The 24291-nt window shown below is 36.1% G+C and overlaps 1 protein-coding gene across 2 annotated transcripts in view; it reads left to right on the plus strand.

The window, feature by feature from the left end:
- The window catches only part of LOC138698320 (uncharacterized), a 74883-nt gene that overhangs the window by 7077 nt on the left and 43515 nt on the right, over positions 1-24291 (plus strand). Inside the window, exon 2 of one of the 2 annotated variants that reach the window (XR_011331831.1) lies at positions 16995-22206. The exons of the other annotated variant lie outside the window; for it this stretch is intronic. The gene's annotated coding sequence lies outside the window, so the exon portion shown is untranslated. Of the gene's footprint in view, positions 1-16994; positions 22207-24291 lie in introns of those variants that run through there. 2 annotated transcript variants of the gene reach the window in all.

A 24291-nucleotide genomic window follows, 5' to 3' on the forward strand; every position in this document is an offset into this window, starting at 1 on the left:
TTTCTTGCATAATCCACAGCGCCTTTGATTGTCCTGAAATTGCACCAAATGACTTTTTCTATCATACCGTAATTCAGTTGGTATCAGTGATGGTTTCTTTAGCAAAACAGACGTCCTTGGGGAGCTCAACTTTGGAGTTGAAAGTGTTACCAATGTTATCCTCCTTATGAATTCCAACAAAGGATACCCTGGAACATTTTTCCTGTACAGTAACCACATGTTTACTACCGCCCCATTTTTTTTTTTCTTTTTTTTTTTTTTTATTCCGCATTGTTCTACATTGTACAGACTGGAAGATCGTTATTTTCAAACACGTTACAATGAACATACAGCCATAACCAAACCACACAGCAATTCAACCTGCGCAGAACACATCACAAACTCCAATCATAACTACAGTAACATAGACACTGACATGAAAATACTACATATCCAGCCAAAAAAAAAAAAGAAAAAAAAAAAAAAAAAAAAAAAAAAAAAAAAAAAAAAAAAAAAAACAGAAACTTCACACTCTAGAACAATATGAAATTTACAAACGCACAAAAACACACCCACAACATATCGTGAACAGTCAAATGGATTTCAAAACACACACCCTTGTCAACATAATAATGAACACATACCATCACAACAAGTAACTTTTTTTTTTTTTTTTTTTTTTTTTAATTTTAAATACAGATAATTTATTCCTATCCTTACTTGATGATTTGATTAATTATAATCACTAATAATGATTACAAAACAATAAAATAAATAAAATAACGATGAAAAAGAGCAACAAATATTTGTACTTTGTTAATGTTAAATTAAAAGATCGCCAATGCAACTTTTTTTTTTTTTTTTTTTTTTTTTTTTTTTTTTTTTTTTTTTTTTTACTACCTATTAATAATACACTGAATCTTATATCTTAAATTTGGTTTTAAATGCTCATGATGTCCTCTTAAAAAAGTCAGAAGACCTTGCAGTGATGGAGTGGTACTTCTCATGCAATATTGAATATATCCCATCGTGAGCCATGTAGATGTATATGAATGTGCAGCTGAAGGTAATTCCATCTCTAGAAGGATGCGCAATATATCATTAGGATTATCAATCCGATGTATTCTCTGCAGATGTCGTCTCAGCCATGTCCACATTTGTATAACTTGAGCATTGCAATTGGTTAACCGATGTCTAACCGTATCTATTTGTCCACATCTCTTGCATAATGGAGACAGAACCATATTACACATGTACTTTTTATGTTCAGTAGGTACAATTTCATTAACTACTTCATAGGTAGTCACCTTCCATTCACTTGGGACGTTAGACCACTTAAAACATGTCCAAATACGTAACCAGTTTTTGTTTGGGAATTTTTGTTGTATGTATGGAATTTCATACAATAACTGATGAAGACAGTGATATAACTCTTTGGTGTTTATACGGGTTATATCAGAGGTAACAGTATTAGGAAGAGACTCCATCAACTTGATAGTTTTACGAAAGTGGCTACCTATTGTTCCGCGACAAGAAGTAGATGGCTGGAAGAACTGTCTCCAAAAAACTATATCTTGTGGATGACCAATACCATTTTTAGCTAATATTATGGTTTTCATTAACAGGGAGTGACATTTTATGCTTACAAATATTAGATTCAGGCCGCCTTCTGTAATTTTCCGTCTCAACTGCGGGCGTGCAACACGGAATGGGTATCCTCGCCAGACATAGTATCCGATTAACTGTTCAATTTTCTGAGATACCTTGTCCGGCATTGGTAATACTTGAGCAAGGTACCACAATTTCGAGAGTGCAAACGTATTAACATGCCATACTTTCTGTAGTAAGTTTAGGTTCCTACTTAGATGCTGATGTAATGTCCCACGCAGTTTATTTAACGTAGACTGCCAATTATTCTCTATTATATCATCAAGTCGAGGAGAAAAATTAATTCCTAGGATGCGTACTTCAAAACGAACTGGTATGTGTGCGATTGAAATTGCTGGGTTCCATTCACCAAGGGGTAATAGAGCTGATTTCTTATAATTAACTCTAGCATTTGTTGCGTTACAATAAAGTATTAGAATATCCACCAGGTTGCCAAGTTGACTTTCATTCCTACATATGACAGAAATATCATCAGCATAAGCTTGAACTGTTGGTATACCCAAAGGATTAGGCATGAGGGTCAAATGTCTATCAATCATCCGAATTAATGGTTCCAAACAAAGTGTAAATAATATCATTGAAAGTGGACATCCTTGTCGAACTGATTTCTGTATCGGTATAGGTTTTGTAAAATATCCATTGATTTGTATACGAGAATGGGCATTTCTATATAATCTTTGGATGGAATCTGCAATTAGTCGAGGAAACCTAAATTGTTCAAGAACTGTGAACAGGTATTCTTGGCTAACCCTATCAAATGCTTTTTCCATGTCGATATTTAAAATAGCAACTTTCTGCATGGGCATTTCACTACTTTGGATGATAGTGTCTCTTATTGATATCAGATTATTGATTATAGTTCTTCCTGGCACTGAACAGGTTTGTCCGGGCGCTATAAGATGATCCATGCAAGGTCTGATTCTATTTGCTAATATTTTCATAAATAATTTGTAGTCAGTGTTGAGCAGAGTGATAGGTCGGTAATCTGTAATCATCTGCGGTTTCGGGATTTTAGGGATTAACACAATTATTCCTTCATTAAATCCTACACACTCAACAGAAGTTTTAAAAATTTCATTCATTACATTTAGTAGAGGTCGTTTAATATATGCCCAGCATTTTTTGTAAAAATTATAGTCTATACCATCTGGTCCAGGAGATGATTTGGAGCTAGCTGTCAGAATTGCTTCTTTCAATTCGGTTTCACTTATATCCTCTTCTAACCGCAGTTGATCGTCTGGAGTAATTGTATTTTGAATATTGTTCAATAAGATTTGCTGGTCGTCGGGTGAACAATTTTCTCTACAAAAGACGCTTGCAAAGTGACTTTCAGCTTCTTTTAGACACTCTGTAGTTGAAGTGGTCCTCTCATTATTTTTTAATAACAAACTGCTCATAACTTTCGTTTGTCCTCGTTTCTTTTCGCACGCAATGTGATATAATGCAGCTTTTTCTCCAGAAATTATCGATTCTGTGTGACATCTAACAGTGGAACCCTTTAATATGTCTTCCTGCAGTTTACAAAGTCTTATTTTCACAGTATTCATGTGTTTAGTAACGTCTTTCCCTTCGCACTGTTGCTGATACAGATCATAAATTACGTTGTAATAGAACTGTAATTTGGATTTGCGATCTTTTGCTTTAATAATCCCTTGATTTCGAAAGAAGGATCTTATGGCTGGCTTATATATGTACATCCATTTTCTTAATTCATTATATTTCGATCTTTCTGCTCGAACACTCAACGTCTCCCACCATGAAGAAAACTCGTTCATAACTTCGTCATCACATATCAATTTAGAATTGAGTTTCCAGTAACTCCTTCCAATTTGTGGAGCAGTATGTATTCTAGATAAAACCATCAATACACAATCGTGATCAGAGAAGGGTACAGGATGAACTTCTATCCGCCGTAGAAAGGTTTGCATCGTTCTATTAATATAAAATCGATCTATTCTTGATTATGAGTTGCCTTGATGAAAGGTGAATTGAACGTCATTTCCTCTTAACTTCTCCCATACATCAATTAAACGCAAGTCATTGGTGAGACGGTCCAGTGCTAGAGACGGATTATATGTCCCTGTTTGGTCCTTACAATGTAGAACACAATTAAAATCGCCTCCAATGATCAATTTCTCATATCTCTTACTTAAGTAATAGGGTACATCGCGTGATATGAAATCTTCTCTTTCCTGTCGTCTGTTCGAACCGGAATGCAAGTACAGATTAATTAAAAGTGTGTTATCACCCATTAATACAGTTGTAAGCCTCCCACTAGGGTGAATCTCGCTCTGTTGTATTGTATAGCCTGCACGATAGATTATGGCTGTGCCTCTTTGATCCTCTCCTATATTGCACACCGAACTATATCTAGCACCTAGAAAATCAAAATTATCGATATTTACTTCTTGTAGGAATAAAATATCGATGTCATTATCATAAATAAATTCTCGTAATAAATGCTGTTTACCTTGACTTCGTAGACAATTAATATTCAATGTTGCGATGTTTTCAATTGCAGTCATCAATAGTAAAATTAAAATGAAACAAAAATGATCATATTTCATCGTGCTGATGTTCTGCTGAATAATATTTCATGAGTATGTTATTTCCTGTATCGCACATCAATATCATTAGTGTATAAAAGGACGTCATCTCGGGAATCTCAGCTTCGTTAAATCTGGGACGTGTCCAAGGCGCTAGTATCACCTGTATTCGATATTTGTAGATCGTCTTGGGGAACGGATTTCTCGTCGGTGCTGTCCTTCTTACCTCCTTCTTTAGTGCGTCCATATATAGCGTATGGGTGAGGACGTTGGGTGGTCTTCATTTTATTGCTTGTATGAGTCGACAATAAGTTTTTTTCCGGTGATGTAACACTAGGCCCCGAATCACGTCCTCTGAGGCGTGGGTCGCGTGGAAAGTCGTGTTGTGTTTGTTTCAGTTTCTTAGAAGGAGTACCTACAGATCGTTCCTCTTGGTTGTTGCAATCTGTGTTTGATGATAATTTTCCAGGAGAATTGAGTGGTTGTACTATAGTAGGAACTGAAGTTGTTTCCATGCATTCGTCAGTTGTAGCTTGTCTTGTGGTGGGCTCCTGCTCGATCTCGGTATCTTGTGGCTGGTCTAGTTCGCCTAGCGTAAGATGATCGGTTGTTGGTACTACTGATTTTGCCATCTCTGTCTCCGAGGATGTATCGGTCTCTTCCTCTACAGTAGCTTCCATAATCATATCCACATTTTGTTGTTTACTCTCGTCTATTATGGCTTCTCCCTCGGTCACCCGTGTTTGCTCCCGTACATTAGATGTCCCTCCACGTACAACATCGCTTAACAAAAGCTTCCTTCCTGTAATGTTGACAGGCAGATTAAACTTTTTATTTGGACACTGTGATCGTAGATGTGATTCTTCGCCACATATATGACATAGCTGGGGTTGTCCCGGATAATGCAGGATGACAGCATAGCCGGCAATGACCAATTTGATCGGTATGTGTTTCTTGATCTCAATACGCACCGCTCGAACTCCATTACGTACGGGGTATTTGTATTGCGTACTCCAAACCTCGGAACGGACGTGTCTAACAGCTCCGTATGGTGAAAGGGACTGGACTACTGTTTTATCGTCTATTTCTGGAGGTAAGTTAAATAGTCGGACTGTAACTGTGTTGACATCTGCACGCTGTAGGGCCACTTTAGCTATAGTTCCGTTATCATATTGAAAGTTAACTGGATCTGTATATTTATTCAACAATCGATCATAATGAACAGCTGATACCAGTTTTATATATACTGACCTTTCCAGTGTGTTGAGCTGAATCATATCAATTTGGTCTTCTGTGATGTGTAACGTTCCATCTATCCAATTATGGATTTCTAATGCCGACGGTCTCTGCGCTTCAGTTGTAAACACTATTTTCACTGTATTTTTTCTTTGAATGTTAGCCATTGATCTTGCACTTTTACTTAGGAAATATAAAGGGAGAAAAATATATAGAATATATACTAAACTAAAGACACTACCGTATATGTCGGTGGTATATCCTATTAATCTGAATTAAGTATAACTTTGTAAACAAACTCACTACACTGCACTGCTCAAGCGATGTGTTCACTACCAGCTCTACAGAGCAACTGGTCTTCAAACAGAACCTGAAAAATGGCCACCACCATTTTCTGACCTGATTCGAATTCGATACTATCCTCGGTGTTGATCGAACAAATCAACATCCCCCCATATACTTGTTGTAGTGTTTGATCATTGTCGGTTGAGTAACAGCAACACGTTTCTTTTCACTTGATTCCATCGTTGACAAGTTCCATAAGCAAGTGTCACATTTTCATCTTGAACATTAGTGCCCATAGTCACTTGATTGTTATCTTGCCATTTGATGAGCATTACTTTCTTGTCTTTTGATTGAAGGGTGTGAGTTGCACCTCTTGACCGTTTTCCTAGGTCTTTTAACGGTGCATTTCCAGTCCTATCAGCTCGAATTGTTCCTGTTACATTTACGTTATGTTGTAACATTGTGTTGAGGAGTTCTAAAGAATTGAAATAATTGTCAATGAAGACAAAACTGTTAACAGGAATAAATCCAATACAAATACTTTGAACAACTGACGACCCCAATGATTCACCTTGAATCCTATCCTTTTTCCCTGTATAAGGACAAAATTGAAGAAGATACCCTTCACGTGTGGCTAGACACCAGAACTTGAAGCCGAACCGTATTGGTTTGCCGCAAAAGAATTGCTTATTGAGTGACGGCCATAATACGGCTCCATAGCTTCATCCAGTGTGTACTTCGAACCAAGAGGTTGAGCAGATTCTTGAAATTTGTTGTTCAGGTAGTCAATGAGGAGCCTTACTTTGAATACCCTATCTGTTTGATCTATTTCAGAATTGTCACTGAAGTGAAGAAATCTATGAATTATGTCAAATCGATTTCTTGTCATTGCATTTGAAATCAATAAGTTGTGTGAATCATCTCGTGTTTCCCAGAAGAACCGCCGGTGTGGTACCTTCACATAACCGAAAACTAAAAGAATTGCAAAATATGTTATAGTTCTTCAATGGACAAATGTATAATACATCCTTTCTGGGCTGCATATAATACAGTCTGCCAACATATCATTCCCATAATTTCTAAGTCGAATACCATTTTGAACAACTCATCAGGAGACTTATCAAAATTCAAATAAAAAATATGATCATTAGGGGAGGGTGGTAGAGCAATTAAATTAGTTTTATGAAGATTTCTTTCAATCCATTCAGTTGTATATTTAGCTTTCTTGGGTACAGATTTGTTTACTTTCTTCGGTATAGACTTATTTACATTTTCAGAATTTGAAGAAGGATAAACATTCAGATGAGATGAAGTAGTAGAGTTCGATGGTAATGCTCTATGAGACGCGACTGTTCTTAAATTTTCTGATCGTTTCTCAACCCTAGGTTCATTCACTTTTGATTCAAAATTTATATCCTCTCTCTGTTTGAAATGGTCCCTCTGTCTAACTAACCTCATCACATCTTCTTGAAGTAAAATTGCACTGCCCAGATCCATAAAAGTAGTTTTTTCATCGTCGTCGCTGCCACCATCATCCCGATCACTGTCGCCGCCATCAGCAGGAGGGTTAAGTACCACCTCTATTTCGTCAGCAGCAGGTATACTTGCACATATTTCAGGATCATCTGCATCTAACACCTCATCTAGCCATTTTATCGATTGTTCTGTTTCTTTCCTGTAAGATGGATAAAAGTTCACATAAACGCCCAGCGTTTGATATATCAAACATCAAAGTTTACGTAGTCCTCCAGTCCATATTATTCAAATTATTATGAAAAACTATAATAGTACTGAAAGGATACACATTTGCCAACACGTTAAAATAATTAATTAAAATCGAACATTCAAAACCAACTATTCATAAAATAAAAATCAAACTTACGTGTTATCCATCTTCCATGCAGACCGGTACTGGAATTTCAACACTCGCAACGAGTGCCAAATTAATATATTTAAGTTTTCCATTGTTACCAATATAGAGGTTGATGATTTATAAGCCAATTGGTGTACCAACAATCACAATAATAACAAAAATGCAAATATACAACAATCAAACATCATAAGCTGCATCGTGTTTGATATATCAAACGGTGGGATTCAAAAGATTGTTATTCTCCTCCACCCAGTGAAGGTGTAGAATCACTTAGTGGGTCTACAATTCGCAAGTGGTATATCGATTTTAAGGCGAGGGGTTGCATTCGTAATAGAAAGTCAACCAGAAGCCCGCCAGCAAGCGAGAAAACAGTTTGAGCGTGTCCGTGAAAGTTTCTCACGTAGTCAGCGAAAATAAACCATCAAAGCCAGCAGAGAGCTGCAAATACCAAAGTCGACTGTGTGGAAAAGTCTGAAGTTGCTGCAGGCCTTAAAACCTTAGAACAAATTGCTGCGATTTCCTTTCTGCGAGATTATCCTTTTTGTCCTCCATAGCAGCCATTTCATATCAGCAATGAACAATATTAATGTTATTATATGTGATGTACTAAAACAAAACTTTCTGAATTTCTCTTTCTATGGGTATGAATTTTAAGTATTTAAGTTCCATTAAATGTAAGTTACACGTGTTCGAAACCGGAAAGATCATTTATGGAAGCCCTGCATTATGTACATATCTTATTATATAAAAGTTAATGTGGGTTTGTATATATGTATGTATGTTTGTATATGGTCTATACAAATCTACACACTTTGCCAAAGTTTGCACATTTAACTTTCATAACTAGAGGAAAAACATAGGCTATATTAAAATTGTGCAAATGGACGTTAAATTAATTAAAAAATAAAAAATACAAATAAATACAATAAAAAATTAATGTATAATACTAAAATGCAATCTTCTACAATCAATTTTTCTTTATTATTGTCTATTGTATTCAACATCGACTTTCATGAGGCCATGGAAAATGTAACACGAAATTAAATAACATTGTTGATACATCGTGAAGATTAAAATCTAGACAATTCATGCAATAAGTATCTTTACGCAGTCCAAGACAGTATTCTAAATTTCTCGATGTAGTTGTACTTAGTGATAAGGGTGTGTTTATCTAATTGAATTCTTGAATTCTTTGAAACCACAAGGATTGCTAACACATAATTGAATACTTAATATTGAATCACCAATAGTACTACTGTGAAATACTGACAACCAAAATTATGCAATGAAACAAAAATTGGTGTCAAAAAACTCATGAAAAACATAATGCAATGACGTCAAAAACGTTTTCTTTATATTTTTATTGTACCTTGCTTTTTTACTGTTAAAATGCAAGGAAAAAGTTTTTGATGTCACTTTAGAAGTGACAATATTAAATGGCAAAACGAAAGGAGAATACGTTTTTATTCCACGTATTCCTATGATAACCACTAATACGCCTTTCGATTTTAAGCAACTGAAATTTCAGTACGACTAGCATTTGTAATGGACTAATGGCCATATTAAAATGAAGCTCAAGGACAGTCACACAAAGTTGCAGACATTAGCTTGAAAACTGTGTCTTTTTCACATTGTCAAATATATTTTATATAAAGGAGCAAAAAAAATTACACATAAAAAAATTCACTGATACTTTTGTCATGTTGCTAATGTAGTATGTGAATGCACGTAAGCCCATTGAAATTAACATTGTATTAATTCTAAAATATACGTCTCTCAAAATATTGTTGTTTATGTCTGAAAATGTATTATTGCGAAATTCTATCCGTGTAATCACGTTGCCAATGTAGTATGTTATGCGTTGTGGAAAGAACAATCTCTTAATTTCTAAAATACCGGTATAAGTTTCTAAAAATATTAATTAGTCTTTATGTTAAAAAAATGACATTGCGAGTTTATATTGTACCTGTATTCTGTACATAAAATAAGATTAATATAATTAATATATTCAGAATTTGTGAGATATAATTCCTCAAGTCATATTAAAAAAACTGGGTATGATATAAGCGAGCGTACAGCGGTTAAGAAGTAAAAAATCTTCCAATATAAATTAAATTATATAGCCTAAGTAGATATTGATTCTATGGTACGACCGATAGAAAGATAAATTTTGGCTCACGATGACACCCCAACGGGTTCACACTGGGAACAAAGGAGTTTCCTGTTTTTTCGTCAGCTGTCTCTGAAATTCAAGTGAAAGCACACACAGACATGAAATTACGTGAAGTACACAGCTTCAGATCAATGTACAGATCTTATAATTATTTTATCTCTGCTTCTGTGCAACGTCACTCTTGTGGTGGGGAGGAAAGGAGACGACAGAAAGGTTGTAATGTTTTTTAATACGCTGATTCCCACGACTAAGAGAAGCCACTTGAAATTTAACAGAGATAAAATGTAAGATCTGTAGAACATTGAGTCAACGTTAAGTGGGCGTATAGGGCAATGCTAACTCATTTGAAGTTTGTGTAACTGTAAGCTGTATATATTTTCGTTTGGTTTTACTTTACTTACAGTTTGATTTTTCTATTATTTTAATTGTATTTCTGCTGATGTGGAAGAGAAGGTCTGACAGCCTTAACTACATCAGAATAAATAAATAAACAGATATAGATGTACAAATTAAAAAGCATTTGAACATAAGGCACAAGATGAAATGTTTTCTTTCGTGCCTGCTCTACAGTTGTTTTAAATTGAGTTAATCCTTTCAGGCATTTGGCTAAGAAGTTCATTAATTCATGTAAATGACGCTATGTAAAAATTCACCTTTATGGACAAGGAAAGCTTAGTAAAAACAATTCGTTTTGGTTGTCTATAGTTGAGTTTCTGAGATTTCCGAAAAGTCTAACAACCAGTTTAATTAAAAAAAGAAGCAAAAAGGACAACCTGGGCAACGACAGGTTAGTATTTAACCCTTTTCAGCATAGTGGTTACTCAGAAGAACCACCGTTTTGCTTTCTTTCTAAATTTTAGGGCACAGATATTCCACCAAGGAACCACCTCTTGAGTATACATAGAGGTGCCATCTGTATTTTGAAATTGTGTGGAAAGTTAAAATGTTGAAAAAAAAAATTGATTGAAGCTTTGGTATGATCCCTGATATGAAAAACATAATAAAATTAATTTGTGCTTCAAAGGGTTAAATAAAATTAAATATTCTGTCAAGGAAGATATGCACAGTTATGTGTAAAGGCGAGCGTTTGGCACCGAGTGAAGAAAACAGGTTACTGTGCTATACATTACATATGTGATTATTCAACTTATAGGATGAATTTGCGGTATTGGCCAATAACTTTTCAGAACCGCCTTAAAATTAACCAATCACAATTGTGTTTTTTGATAAAATGCTTTGTAAGGAAGCATCTTATCTGATAAGATAAGGGAACAAGAATTAATAAAAATGGCAGGTCACACCAATGCAACATTACTGAAACCTTATCTTCAGATAAGTAAACAGCATCATTCATCGATCGTAGATAAATTACGAAATCCTACTCATCCCACTGTTACTCCCTGTACCTCCAGCTCAGTCCAGTCCACTTCAGTGTCAATAACAGAAAATCAAGAAATGCCAACAAAATTAAACTTTGAAAATTGCGTTTTCAATAACAACAACTTTAAGTAATAAATAAATGTCTGTAAAAACCTTTTGGGCCATATTCATAGACATTCTTAGCGCGAGCTTCTGGTGGATGATCAGCAAACTAACGTTTTTCGTATTCATAAAACAGTGTTAGCGATATGATATGAATCCTGTACAAGTAGTCACTCTATAGCCGGGGCTAGTTTAGCACGCTCGTAGCAAGGCTAGCGAAATGTCTATGCATAGCACCCTTAGTGTTTTTATGAAACATTTCAGCTTATCTTACTTCTGAGGTTAAGTACTGTTGTTTCGTATTTCCGCTCTGAGTAGTTTGCTATAGTATAATGTGGATAGATGGCAGTTTGGTTTTGAACTTCTTTACAAGTATACCACTGCCACCGGGTGCTTGCCCACTTGCACTGTAAATAAATACATACATACAAGGAAACATAGGGCCATATTCATAGACATTCTTAGCGCGGGCTTCTGGTGGATGATCAGCAAACTAACGTTTTTCGTATTCATAAACAAGTGTTAGCGATATGATATGAATCCTGTACAAGTAGTCACTCGATAGCAGGGGCTAGTTTAGCACGCTCGTAGCGCGAGCTAGCGAAATGTCTATGAATATTGCTGTGTTTTATAATAATTATCATTGATGTAATTCGGTTTTGCAAGTTAATTAATTTTATTGCACTTTTGATTTCATATTATTAGCATAACTTCACGAGCCCGAAATTATCAATAACATGAAACAGCACTCGTGCAATTACTACAGATAACACACTGCACTTTCGGTATAATCAGCGCAGAAGATATTAGACAAAGAGTACCGATGGTAACATGGTTAGGTGTCGATTTAGTCTGATTCAAACTGTTTTTTTGCCGACCTGTATAGCAACTTGAAACATACAGCCGCAACATAAACAAACAAACAAACAACCACCGGCATAGCTCAGTCGGCTGAGATGCTTGCCTGCCGATCCGGACTTGAGCTCGGGCGTGGGTGAATACGTAGTTGGGGTTTTCCGAAGTTTTCTCCAATTGTAAGGGGAATGTCTGTTAATCTCTGGCGAATCCTCTGCTTCATTTCGCTTAATATCATCTCGCTATCACCAATCCCACTGACGCAAAACAACCTAGTAATTGACACAGCGTCGTTAAACAACCAACTAAGAAGAAGAACACAACCCACCCCAACTCACCTGAATCGTTTAAAATGTATTAATGAAAGTTGCATGCACATTGACGCAAAATAACCTACTAACTAACACAACGTCGATAAGTAACCAACTAAGAAGAACACAACCCACCCCAACTCACCTGGCTCGTTTGAATTGTATTAATGAAAGCTGCATGCACATTGACGCAAAATAACCTAGTAATTGACACAACGTCGATAAGTAATCAACTAAGAAGAAGAACACAACCCACCCCAACTCACCTGTCTCGTTTAAAATGTATTAATGAAAGTTGCATGCACATTGACGCAAAATAACCTAGTAATTGACACAACGTCGATAAGTAATCAACTAAGAAGAAGAACACAACCCACCCCAACTCACCTGTCTCGTTTAAAATGTATTAATGAAAGTTGCATGCACATTGACGCAAAATAACCTAGTAATTGACACAACGTCGATAAGTAACCAACTAAGAAGAACACAACCCACCCCAACTCACCTGGCTCGTTTGAAATGTATTAGTGAAAGTTGCATGCACATTGACGCAAAATAACCTAGTAATTGACACAACGGCGATAAGTAATCAACTAAGAAGAAGAACACAACCCACCCCAACTCACCTGGCTCGTTTAAAATGTATTAATGAAAGCTGCATGCACATTGACGCAAAATAACCTAGTAATTGACACAACGGCGATAAGTAATCAACTAAGAAGAAGAACACAACCCACCCCAACTCACCTGGCTCGTTTGAAATGTATTAGTGAAAGTTGCATGCACATTGACGCAAAATAACCTAGTAATTGACACAACGCCGATAAGTAATCAACTAAGAAGAAGAACACAACCCACCCCAACTCACCTGGCTCGTTTAAAATGTATTAATGAAAGCTGCATGCACATTGACGCAAAATAACCTAGTAATTGACACAACGGCGATAAGTAACCAACTAAGACGAAGAACACAACCCACCCCAACTCATCTGGCTCGTTTAAAATGTATTAATGAAAGTTGCATGCACATTGACGCAAAATAACCTAGTAATTGACACAACGCCGATAAGTAACCAACTAAGAAGAAGAACACAACCCACCCCAACTCACCTGGCTCGTTTAAAATGTATTAATGAAAGCTGCATGCACATTGACGCAAAATAACCTAGTAATTGACACAACGGCGATAAGTAACCAACTAAGACGAAGAACACAACCCACCCCAACTCATCTGGCTCGTTTAAAATGTATTAATGAAAGTTGCATGCACATTGACGCAAAATAACCTAGTAATTGACACAACGCCGATAAGTAACCAACTAAGAAGAAGAACACAATCCACCCCAACTCACCTCTCTCGTTTAAAATGTATCACTGAAAGTTGCATGCACATTTACGCGAAATAACCTAGTAATTGACACAACGTCGATAAGTAACCAACTAAGAAGAAGAACACAACCCACTCCAACTCAGCTAGCTCGTTTAAAATGGTTTAGTGAAAGTTGCATGCACATTGACGCAAAATAGCCTAGTAATTGACACAACGTCGATGAGTAGCCAACTAAGAAGAAGAACACAACTCACCCAACTCACCTAGCTCGTTTAAAATGTATTAGTGAAAGTTGCATGCATATTGACGCAAAATAGCCTAGTAATTGACACAACGTCGATGAGTAGCCAACTAAGAAGAAGAACACAACTCACCCAACTCACCTGGCTCGTTTAAAATGTATTAATGAAAGTTGCATGCCCACTGACGCAAAATAACCTAGTGAATGACATAGCGTCGATAAGTAACCAACTAAGAAGAAGAACACAACCGACCCCAACTCACCTAGCTCGTTTAAAATGTATTAGTGAAAGCTGCATGCACATTGACGCAAAATAACCTACTAATTGACATAGCGTCGATAAGTAACCAACTAAGAACAAGAACACAACCCACCCCAACTCACCTGGCTCGTTTAAAATGTGTTAATGAAAGTTGCATGCACATTGACGCAAAATAACCTAATAATTGACACAAAGCCGATAAGAAACCAACTAAGAAGAAGAACACAACCCACCCCCTCACCTGGCTCGTTTAAAATGTGTTAATGAAAGTTGCATGCACATTGACGCAAAATAACCTACTAATTGACATAGCGTCGATAAGTAAGCAACTAAGAAGAAGAAGACAACCCACCCCAACTCACCTGGCTCGTTTAAAATGTGTTAATGAAAGTAGCATGCCCACTGACGCAAAACAACCTAGTAATTGACACAGCGTTCTTAAATAACCAACTAAGAAAAATAACAACACAACCCACCTCCACTCATCTAGCTCGTTTAAAATGTGTTAATGAAAGTTGCATGTTTCGGTGGAGAAGGGTGATGCCAAGGTACACATTGATGTATCACATTTTAAGTACGAGTAGGCACCAGTAACTTCTTGTGAAAGTGAAATATGTTCTACGAAATACAAACATTGCGTAGCTGAACGAACATTTTCGCTTGGATATTTTAAAATGTACATAGTCATTCAATGTAATGAATTTAAGTAGAAACTGATGAATATAACAGTCGTAAATTTTATTTATTTATTTATTTATTTTTCTTCATATTTGGACCGAGGTTACAGGCCTAATGTTTTATTGTTTGTGAAAGTGTTACATTGCAATAATTATAATTTAATACGCAGGTCTGTTTTCTTAAATTGTAAACGATCATGTACGTTCTTTTTCTTGTAATATAAGCAATAATCATTACCTAAAACAGTGTTTTTGAAATGAATACACTAGTTTCTTTCGTGAGCTGACTGTACAAGTTTATACTTGCTGGATCCTTGACGTATCATTCTTTGCACAAAACAGTGTAGAGCATAGGTATGTGTTCACTAAACTTGTAGTTAAATGTGATCAAACACTGGGCTCTAGTTATGAGATAAGAGGTCGACGAACTTGGAAATTTCTTCATGTCGCTTATCGAAAACTTTAAAAAATCGTGTTGTAAATGTGAAACTTTACAGCAAAGTGCCTGAAGGCATTAAAAACTGCACTAATGTTAATAATTTTAGATGTCTTGTGAAGGATATATTAAATAAGACAGATTTTTATGAACCTACTGTTGATGAGCTTTTAAGAATGCGATGTTATGTTGGGCCATATTTGACGTAGTCTATTAGGCTATATTGTTACATATTTCATGGTGAATAAAGTATATTATTATTTCGGAATATGTATGGTAAGACTTTCCTGTGCTAAATTTCAACGTACCTCGTTTACATGTTTCGACCTATTTATGGGTCATCTTCAGAAATGGTCGTTGTTGGTCTTGGCGCCACTTGTTCTGTTTCCTGTGAGGGTGTGTTCCTGTGGCATAGTGTAGAGTCAAAGAGTGTGTGTGTTTTGGAGTTGAGTTTGTTGAGAATTTCGTTGGGGTGTGTTTTTGTGTGTCTGTATATTTCATATTGTTCTAGTGTGTTTAGTTTCTGGATTTTTGGTTGGATGTGTAGTATTTCCATGTCTGTGTTGATGTCTCTGTGGGTGTGATTAGTATTTGTGATGTGTTCTGCATATGTGGAGGTGTTTTGTAATTTTGTTATGGCTGTGATGTGTTCTTTGTAACGTGTTTGAAACGATCTGCCTGTCTGTCCTATGTAGAAGTTGTTGCAGGTGTTACATTTGTGTTTGCATACGCCTGTGTGGTTGTATTTGTTTGTTTGTGTTGTTTGTGTGTTGATATGTTTTTGCAGAGTATTACTTGTTCTGTATGCGATGTTGTAATTTAATTTCTTGAATGAGGTTGCAATTTTGTGTGTGTTTTTGTTTTCGTATGTTAGTGTGATGTATTTTATGTGTTCTTGTGTTTGTGTTGTATTCTTATGTTTTTGTGATTATGTTTTGTCTTACGTGTTATGTTGTCTATTATGTTAGTGTTGTATCCGTTTTCTTGTGCTATATATTTGATTGTATTTAGCTCTTCGTTGTAATCTTGTTGGTTCATTGGTATGTGTACCATTGTTCGGAATGCAGCTTGTTTGTGTTGTGTAATACCTGCAACAACTTTTACATAGGACAGACAGGCAGATCCTTTCAAACACGTTACAAAGAACACATCACAGCCATAACAATATTACAAAACACCTCCACATATGCAGAACACATCACAAATGCTAACCACACCCACAGAGACATCAACACAGACATGGAAATACTACACATCCACCCAAAAAGCCAGAAACTAAACACACTAGAACAATATGAAATATACAGACACACAAAAACACAACCCAACGAAATTCTCAACACACAACTCAACTTCAAAACACACACACTCTTTGACACTACACTATACCACAGGAACACACCCTCACAGGAAACAAAACAAGTGACGCAAAGACCAACAACGACCAGTTCTGAAGATGACCCATAAATAGGTCGAAACATGTAAACGAGGTACGTTGAAATTTAACACAGAAAAGTCTTACCATACATATTCCGAAGTAATACAGTGTTAAAAGTTGTGTAATCAAGATGTATATATTATTATTATTATTATTATTATTATTATTATTATTATTATTATTATTATTATTATTATTACAGGAGTCTCTACACATAATATGGCTGCGAGACAAGAAAATAATGTGGATAATAACCTTTTGAAAGTGCTGGAATGCCCAGTTTGCATGGATTATATGGAGTCGCCCATTTTCATGTGTGAGAACGGCCATAACATCTGTCAGTTCTGCAGGCTGAATATAAAGGCTTGTCCATCATGCATGGGAAACTTTTTGAGTGCACGAAACATGGCACTGGAGAGTCTTGCTGAAACTGCAATTTATCCATGTAATAATCGCGAAGCTGGATGTAATGAAGTCTTTCGTGGTAATGAAAAATTGAAACACCAATCGAAGTGCTTGTTTGAGAGCAAACCATGTCCGTTTGAGAAGTTTTCTTCTACTGATTGCAATTGGAAAGGACCTTTGCATACAGTTCGTTCCCATATTGAAGAATGTCATAGAGAAAAAGGAGAAAGTGTGAAAGTAGATGGAAATTTCAAAACAATGCTTAACATTACTCATACAGAAATGCGCTTTGGAAATATATTCTTGACTCTAAATGAGGCTTTTTATATGACGTCGAGATACGAGATGGCTTTTTCTATTTTGCAATGTTTTACATTGGAAGAGAAGATGATGCCCAGAATTTCTCTTACACATTTAGGTTGCACAACGACGCAGAATTTGTCATGATTTCTCTTGTGTGCCACAGTTATTTGGAGGATATATATGAAGCCATGAAACCTGAGAATTGCATCTTTCTTCCTTGCGGAATGCTCGCAAAGTTTGTAAACAATGACGACTTAGAATGTGATATTGAAATTAGCCTAAGACTTTGGTGTTGTATTGAGTAACAGACTTTTTGGTAAAATCTACTAGCATACGAAAACAAATTTGGGGTACTACTATAGAACTGTCTGAATTTGTCTTCAGTAGTATGTCTATGTCAACTACTTCAAAAAAGACCGTTTATTTAAGGGATACTAGGACTTAGTTTTTATTTTAAAATGATGAACAAAATCAATATTCTTCTTTCTGCACAGAAATGTTCCTTGGACACCTAGGAAGTTGATAGTAAGAAGTTTCTTTGCTTCTACGTCTTCTTTCAGGCCCAGGTGCGATTTTTATATGGACCTGTTCCATTAGTCAGTATTGCACCCCCTTTCAAAAATTTGCCTTCTTCTCGAAATTTCATTTCTAGATGTCCAGATGCATGCAGTTTTTTACCAAATTTAATGAAGATTTTCATAGGCATTCACGAATATATCGTCTGTGATCTAACTTTGAGAAATTCACTTTTAAAATTAAGACCTAAAAATTTATTAACAGGGTGGAAGATAAGGCAGTACATTATTTGTAGGATGTGATTCCTTAAAATATTTCGAACAAAAAAGTATAATACCATTTTGCTCGTTTTTACGAAGTTTTTGAAGAAATAATACTTTTATGCCGACATTTCGATCGCGAATTTTACGAATACTGTTTAAAATACGGTTTAATTTCTTGTATAACAACGAAGAGGACGTTTATTATGTTCACGTTGCAGCAGTATTTTAATTAGAAAATCCACAGAGTTCGAATTAATCGATTGAAGAAACATTGGAAACATTGATTGTCGAGTTACGTACAGAAGGTCTAAAAATCTGGCATCGCTGTCGGGACGGCAGTCTCGTAGTACTCGCAACTGATCAGCTGTTGTGATGTTTACATTGCACTAGTGTGCAGTTGAACGTACAGCGATACAGTTATGTTTATTTCAAAACTACGAGATGCCAGAGTTTACAAAACGTGAGTACTTAGACATGATCCAGGTCGCGGAAGACATTCGGAACAATAAAGGACTACTGGCCAGAGTTCGTCATAATTGGACTAGAAGATGTGAAGCTGCACGCATAAAAAATTACAATTTACACATTAAACATTTTGATATACAGAGTGTTCATAACTTCTTTCTGCTGTCATAATGTCTTTAATGAGATAAATGAATGCATAAAAAATGTTTTAATTGCCATCGCTATCTGGAGCCCGGAATTTGTGTACCCCTGATTTACGCAACTAGATACTTTAGATCTAATTAAATTTTGGAATTAACAAATGAAAAAATATAAATATATAAAAAATAATGAAATGTCATAATTATGCGTTAATTCTAATGCTGACCACTTTGGGCAAGGCATGTAAATGTTTCGTTTTAGTAGAAGTATCAAAGTGCTACAAAGTGACATTTTACTTCGGAGTTAGAGTAAGTACGTACAGTATGTGTTCTGGAACAAACATCTTCCAGTCACTATTTTCCTTAGCATTTTCTATTATTCTAAAATTCTGGTCACATTCCCGAAATGAGTTACACAAATTATGAATTTGTGTTTTACTGTCTGAATATTGGTGTTACGGATAACATAGAGCCAGAATCTGACAATGAAGTGGCTCTTCTTTTGTCCTCTTGTATTGTCGTAAAGTGTTGTCATTAAAGCAACATAACTTGGCAAGGACGTAATGATTTCGAGCAGACAGGATGCAATTTTTTGCACTTCTTATCGTTTCACTTTCATTGCACATAAACATAAGTGCATATTCATCTTTAGTGATAGACAGTCTGCTCAATCAGTAATGGAGGTGGAAAGTAACTATCATAACAAGATCGTTGACCAGGTACGTGTAGACGACGGAGAATTAGCTGAACTGCAGATCGCGCGCCGGAGGAAGCGAGACAATCACAGTCTAGTATATACAGTCGCGAAGCTCAATACGTAGTAAATATGCAAACATTAGATAGTTGCTCACCACTAGGATCGCTAATATCGCCTCATTACAGGCAATGCAAAATAGTACCGTCACGGTCTATTGTTTCTAGCACCCTCAAAACTCAAGCTTCGTGACTGTATATAGTAGACTGAGACAGAATCAAGATTTGCTGAGATCAAGAATACAGAAGAAGAAAACGTATGTGAATAAATCAGATAAGAGCGGCTTAAGTACAACAAATGCAATGGAGTTTAGTGTCATGGGTAAAAATTCAAGTGATTTGGGAAGTAATTTAACCAGATTAGTGGGAAGGAAGGTCAGTGCCGAGAGGAGAAGTGAAATTGTTTCTGTGAGTGCAAGAGCTCAAATGGTGAGAAGTGAAGTGAAGAAAAAGAATGACGAGTTTATAACAGAAAAGGGTGAAGTGAAAGTTTCTAGTCCAGAGACGGCTAAGGAAGAGACGATTAAGAACTTAATAAGTAAATTTAAATATGAATTAGAGGAATGTAATAGGAAGTTAGATAAGACGATAGAGGTAATGAACATAAGTAAGGAGTATGGTGGAAGAGGCTAGCTAGGATAGCGAAGTATAATATGTAGAAAATTAGTGACATCTGAAAATGAAATGTACACAAGAAACAGACATAATAACGATCATATTGGACAATGGTGTAGTATGTTTTAGTAACAAGTATTATTAGAAACAGTGTGTGTTCGATATAGACTAAGTAAACTGAAAATCAAGAACGGGGTGATAAAAGTGTCAAATGTCTTCCACAGGTGTGAAAAGAAAACTTGTTGTACTATGGAAAAATGTGTAATTATGTGAGTGGTTTGGGAAAAGGAAAACTGTGGTCCATCTCATATCAGAATACGAGATTTGAATTACAACTGTGCGCGATTTAATAAATAAGTATAAAATATATTAAGAATGTAAATCTGCAGTATGAGACCTATGCTATTCCTATCTTTCCACAGACAGCAGTCATAAGAAGTTCTCTGGGCCATTAAAAGGTCGTCGTTTAAAACCAGACTTCAATTAGTGAACTTCTGATCTCCTAACTAGTGCGTTAAAACAAAAAACAACAGTGGAAATTACGAAAATGTATTATGCACTTGATTTATAAAAAAACTTTTATGGTACGGATTATCCGAATTTTGAGTGAACTTGTGTACTAATATTTAAACTAATTTTTTGTATTTAGATTAATTATTTCTTATGAGACGCATTATTATTTTAAATTTCGAATGGGATGATTGTATTCACCTCTTGTGCTTAAAATTATTGTATGTTTTAGCAATGCAGAAAACTTTTATGGTACGGATTATCCGAATTTTGAGTGAACTTGTGTACTAATATTTAAACTAATTTTTTGTATTTAGATTATTTCCATTTTGAATCTTGCGTACACTACTTTCAACACTTGAATATAAGTTATTGATTAACTAGCGGACTTACTCGTGTTAATTATGTAAGTCTGTGCGGCTTACAGTTGTTTCGGTCCTTCATCACACCATCCTCAGAGCCTACTAGATCTCGGCGTCATCTCGAACTTCTCTGCCTGTTGTGTGGGTGCGTTTGATTGTTGAAAAGTGGAGTCAAATAGTGTGTGTGTACTGAAATTGATCTGTGTGTTGAGAATTTGATCGGGGCGTGTTTTAGTGTGTTTTTATATTTCGTATTGTTCTAGTGTGTTGAGTTTTTGGTTCTTGGGTTATATGTGTGGGATTTCCATGTCCATGTTGTATGTGTGGGATTTCCATTTTGCACACTACAAAGACATCTCAACACACAAAAAACACAAACAAATAAATACGACCACACAGGTGTATACGAGCTCACATGTAATAGTTGCGACAAGTTCTACATTGGACAGACAGCCAGATCATTCCAAACAGGCTACAAAGAACACATTAAAGCAATAACCAGAGGACACAATGCATTTACATACGCCGATCACATAACCAATGCTAACCATACATATAATAAACAAAAATGTGGACATGGAAATCCTACACATACAACTCAAGAACCAAAAACTCAACACACTAGAAAAATACGAAATATACAAACACACTAAAACACACCCCAATAAAATTCTCAACACAGATCAATTTCAGTACACACACACACACACACACACACACACTATTTGACTCCACTTTTCAACACTTTTCAACAATCAAATGCACCCATAAAACAGGCAGAGAAGTTCGAGATGACACCGAGATCTAGTAGGCTCTGAGGATGGTGTGATGAAACACCGAAACAGCTGTAAGCCGCACAGACTTCCATAATTAACACGAGTAAGTCCGCTAGTTAATCAATTACTTATTAATTAATTAATTCTTATGAGACGTATTATTATTTTAAATTTCGAATGGGATGATTGTATTCACCTCTTGTGCTTAAAATTATTGTATGTATGTTTTAGACATGCAGAATTAATATAAATTAGTGCATTTAATTACTATATAATAACAAAAATGCCAGCCAAATTTGATTCTAATTCCTTAGCCAAATTTAATTATAATTCCTTGTTATTAATAATAAATTACTCTATCCCACTTCCAAAACGTTACAGAGCTGAGGTGAGTACGCAAGCTGGAAGAATGCTATCCGCATGATGTCATCACGCAGTGCGAGAACAGGAGGGATTGCGCACTGCTTCACCATTCAGACTATAAGAGTACAGTACGATTATTTAGTCCTGACAGTCGCCGACAATGTGCGCCTGGGTCAGGCGAGTCCATTAAGTTACGCCAAGGGGTGTTCGGGTTAGTCAGTCGCTTGCATTCAGAGCGATCAGATGTCACGCCGTGAGATAGAGCGGTGTGTTTGCAGTAGGGGAGAGTGGTCCACACCCTATAAAATATGAATGGTTTAGCCGACAAGTGTGTCATAATTGTAGCAGCCTACATGAACTACTAGGCAGTAGTTTTTAAGATATCATATCAGCTTCGACATACTCGTCTTAATAAACATTTCGCCATTTTACAATGTATATGTAAATTTTTTACCTCAGCAATTGAAGTGTCTAGTTGTCTGTTCAGTCAGGTAAGAAAAATGTGATTTATTTCAGGTCAAGTACATATTCATTTACTACAAATTACCGTAATTAGAAGCACCTAACTTGTCTTAGGAAGATTACTACGATCTGTTACATTGTAGGAAGTAATGTGGGGCAGAGTGAGACACTACTAAATTGCTGTCTCATTGTGGACCACGTTAATACGGTAAAACTATATATAATTACGTATTTGATGTTTCAGAAAATCGCAAAATTAAAATACATAAAGGGTCCTTGACAGTCTAACGTGTGAAATATGCTGTAAAACGTGTTCTAGAAAAAAACATCAGCATTTATAGGGCAGCAGTTAGATGTGATTGTCATTCCAGACATAGGCATGCTATCTTAAGAAAACTCCCATAAAAACAAGAGCTGGAAAGGAGACAGAGAAAGAATTAAAACAGAAAAAGAAGAATGTAATGAAGAAGAAAAAAGTTACACAGAAGATATCTGATCCCTCTGAAGAGATAGATGTAGCAAATTCTGACCATTCATCTTCTGGAAGTGACTTCGAAGTTGGACATTCTCTATCACCAATGGACCAACAACCCAAGAAGCATATATGAATGACTTTGTTTTCGCAAAATTTCTTGTTAATGAGAAAAATTTATTTTATGTTGGAAAAGAGCTCTCTCGTAGCACTAAGAATTACAATATTTCATTTCCAAGGAGAAGTGCTAAAATAGGGAACAGTTTCATTTTTCCAGAAGAGCCAGATGAAGCATTGGTTAATAAAACTGAACTTACAATGATTTTGCCAAAGCCACCAACGTGTGGTCAGACAAAAAGGCAGCATCGAGTTTGCTGGTAACATTCAATGACTCCCTCACACATACACTGACTATGTAGCCTATATATACTCAACTCATGTTTGTAGAAGTCATATATATGTTACTTCATTGATGTCATAATTATATTAATCCATCAGAAAATAGTGTCTCATTGTGGAACTGTCACTGTCTCAAGGTGGAACACTATGGTCCACTACGAGACATTTTGCCACTTTGTACAAATCAGCTTGTACTCTAAAAATCATTTTCATTAGCACAAATTTTTAATGATGAAAGAGTGATGGAACGGAGAAAAATTCTCTCCGGCGCCGGGATTTGAACCCGGGTTTTCAGCTCTACGTGCTGATGCTTTATCCACTAAGCCACGCCGGATACAATCCCGACGCCGTTTAGAATCGTCTCAGATTAAGCTCCATCTCTTGGGTTCCCTCTGGTGGCCGCCCTCTGCACTACGTCATAGATGTCTATGAACGCAGGACCGAAGTCCATACATGTGTTGAGGTGCACTCAGATGAGTGACTGATTGGCCGGGATCCGACGGTATGGGCGCCGTCTTAAATCACAAAGTGATTTATTACGCATATCATATATATTTTTTTTTGATGTACCGAAGTACACATGATATTTCCATGCAGATATTCTGCGTCATCACATGATGAAAGAGTGATGGAACGGAGAAAAATTCTCTCCGGCGCCGGGATTTGAACCCGGGTTTTCAGCTCTACGTGCTGAT

This window comes from Periplaneta americana, chromosome 4 (genome assembly GCF_040183065.1).
Source record: "Periplaneta americana isolate PAMFEO1 chromosome 4, P.americana_PAMFEO1_priV1, whole genome shotgun sequence".
NCBI classification, from domain to species: domain Eukaryota; kingdom Metazoa; phylum Arthropoda; class Insecta; order Blattodea; family Blattidae; genus Periplaneta; species Periplaneta americana.